Source organism: Schistocerca piceifrons, chromosome 4 (assembly GCF_021461385.2).
Source record: "Schistocerca piceifrons isolate TAMUIC-IGC-003096 chromosome 4, iqSchPice1.1, whole genome shotgun sequence".
Lineage (NCBI taxonomy): Eukaryota > Metazoa > Arthropoda > Insecta > Orthoptera > Acrididae > Schistocerca > Schistocerca piceifrons.
The window spans coordinates 90725747-90729055 of record NC_060141.1 but is presented as its reverse complement, the minus strand read 5'-3'; the positions used below and the strand labels follow the sequence as shown (position 1 = coordinate 90729055).

The following is a 3309-nucleotide window of genomic DNA, read 5'->3' as shown; positions in this document are numbered from 1 at the left end:
GTTCGACAACACATGTCATTTTACGCGAAAAAGAGGTAAAATGAGTACTAATATGTCAGCCTCACCTTTTACTTTAACTACATTCTCGTACTGCTATTATGTAGCAGTTTTGTACACTTACAGGAGTTCGGCGCAAACAAGGAAATATCACAAGAAATGCATATTTCTACATAAATGTAGATGCTAGCCAAGCCAGTAGGTTGCGCTGATGTATTTGACCTCGAGAGGCATCTGTACAATGTCCTCAATACGTTGCAAGCGTCAGTCGTGGTCAAAGCAGTGTTCAGTGTAGTTCTGAGTGCATTATGTCGCGGCTGATTGTATTCGAATGTGGGCAAGTTGCTGGTGGATGTTTCCGTAACCGTGGTAGAGGAAGAGTTTGCTGTTTCAAAATGGTTCAAATGGCTCTGAGCACTATGGGATTTAACATCTGAGGTCATCAGTCCCCTAGAACTTAGAACTACTTAAACCTAACTAACCTAAGGACATCACACACATCCATGCCCGAGGCAGGATTCGAACCTGCGACCGTAGCGGTCGCACGGTTCCAAACTGAAGCACCTAGAACCGCTTGGCCACACCGGCCGGCGTTTGCAGTTTCAAGAGGCGCCTTATCGAAGACTTATACCACTTACGGGAAAGAGGAAAAAGATCATTCGCTAAGTTACTACACGGACGAAAGTGTGCATTGAGTGATCGTGTTGAACGGTCGCTGAAGAAGAGTGTGGCGCAAAATAAGAGAACAGGAGCCGAAAAAGTATAATATCGCATTTATGAACTCTGTCAGCACCAAAAATTTACTAAGGGAGCTGGCAATTGTAAAACGAGTTGGAATTCCAAACCCCCTCGCAAGTTATCAAGCGCTAGCAATCGATCCCCCTTGAAAATCTCGGCCGTAATTCTGATAGTACGCAGTTATGAGGTTGAAAACCTCGGCCGTAATTCTGATAGTACGCAGTTATGAGCTACAGAATTCAAATGCACACGACAGGTAAACGTGGTGCCGAAATCAAAAAATCTGGACTATGTAGCAACAGAGCAATGTCATTTGGTTGGATGAGTCTTGTTTCACATGGTTTTCAATGTCTGGACTAGTCTACATCCCATGAGTGGAACTTGGCGGAGATTCGGTAATGATTTGGGCAGCCATACTGTGGTGTTCTGTGAGTCCCCTTGTTACTCTGCAGCGTCGCATTACTGCTAAGAATTATGTGACTATTTTGTCTGATCACGTCCATCCCATGCTACAGTGTTTGTTCCCGAATGGTGATGCAGGGTTCCAATGTGACAGCGCACTTGTCCACACAGCTCTCATCGTCCAGAACTGGTTTTTTGAGAACCAGGATTAATTGTCGCATATCCTCTGGTCACTACAGACACCAGGTCCCAATATTATTGAGCCTTTGTGGTCTGCTTTGGAATGAGGCACGCGTGATAGTCATCCACCTGAATCATCTTTTTCTAGAACTTGCCACGGTTTTGCAGGAAGAATGGTATAAGATTCCCCTGAAAACCATACAGGACGGGTATTTATCCATTTCGAGACGACTGGAACTTCTTTTAAATGCCATTGGGTTTCTTACACCGAGTTACAAGCATGATAATGTTATTCTGTACTGTCAGTCTACAGCAACACCTCCAAAATCCCATCTTCATTGACAATAAGCTCCCCTTCATTCTTTCAAGTATTTCCCAAGTATGAAGATGGTATCTGTTCCCGAAAGAATAGATACCATTGATGACCGTGCAGGTTCTGTAGAATTAAATAATAATTAAATCGAAACCCTTAGCTGCCGACAGGTGTTGTTGGTATACATCAATGGGGACAGCTGAAAATGTGTGCCCCGACCGGGACTCGAACCCGGGATCTCCTGCTTACATGGCAGACGCTCTATCCATCTGAGCCACCGACGACACAAAAACAGTGCAACTGCAGGGACTTATCCCTTGCACACTTCCCGTGAGACCCACATTCCCAACTGTCCACAGCCTACATTCGTAGTCTTCGTAATAGATATTTCCCCATTCACTCATTACTTGCGGCAGACTCAGCTGACGAGTCCCGTAAGAGTTCGGGCAAAGCGTGCGCATTCGCACAGAAGAAGGCCAATGGCCGAGTAGCCTTTAACTATAAGAAGATGGTACCTGTTCCCGAAAGAACAGATACCATTGATGACCGTGCAGCTTCTCTATAATTAAATGATAATTAAATCTAAAACCGTAGCTGCCGACGGGTGGTGTCGTTATACATCAATGAATGGGCAAATATCTATTAGGAACACTACGAATGTAGGTTGTGGACAGTTGGGAATGTAGGTCTCACGGGAAGCGTGCAAGGGATAAGGCCCTGCAGTCACACTATCCCCACTGCCCTCGGTGGCTCAGATGGATAGAGCGTCTGCCATATACGCAGGAGATCTTGGGTTCATGTCCCGGTCGGGGCACAGGTTTTCAGCTGTCCCCATCGATGTATATCAATAACAGCTGTCGGCGGCTAAGGGTTTCGATTTGATTATCATTTATTTCCCAAGTTTCTTCTCCATAATTTGCTTTACTTTCTACATGAGTTTTAAATATCCTAATATGCGTTTGTGATCCGATATGTGTACTCTACAAAACTCCATTTAACAGTTTAATTGTTTCTCTTGCCTGGTGAATGAATTACTTAATTTCGCTCTTTCTGGACCCATCTTTCTTAATAATGACTCCCAAATATGTATAAGAATCCACAGACCTTACTACTCCGTAATCTAACGTCAGGTCACGACACGCTCCTTCTGTAACCAAATATTTCGTTTTCTCTAAATTAAAAGTTAAATTCCGTTTCTTACATTTTCGGCCAAATTTCTAACCATGTGAAACGTCCCCTTTTGAACATTTATACAAGACTGTGCTTAAACTGACAAACAGTATTTTTAGCGCAACGCAATCTGACTTTCAATAATCCCTACAAAAGAATGGCCCTGACTAACATTAACCTATACCTTTCACAAATCACTTACCTCACAAAAATCTTCGTTACTCGAACTACTGCAATACAGCGAGCGCCACTACTGCCAGCTAAATAAAAGATTCAAACTACGGAAGGCACTAACTACTGATAGGCATAGATAGCAAATGAAAGATTTTAATATGGAACAAACAATGTATTTACCTTAATAGTCATAATATATATAGCAGTTCATGACATCCAGTCTTACAAATTTCAAAACTCCGCCATCTCTCTCCCCACATCCAGCACTGCTGGCGGCTCACCTCCAACTGCCTAACGCTACGCGCTGTTAACAGCCAACAGCCCAACACTACAAA

The 3309-nt window shown here is 43.5% G+C and overlaps 1 non-coding gene across 1 annotated transcript; it reads right to left on the bottom strand.

Annotated features, from left to right (window-relative positions):
• Nucleotides 1-1840: 1840 nt before the first annotated feature.
• On the bottom strand, nucleotides 1841-1915 carry Trnat-ugu. The gene has a single exon. It is a non-coding gene; the product is annotated as a tRNA-Thr (tRNA).
• Between the last annotated feature and the right edge of the window lie 1394 nt (nucleotides 1916-3309).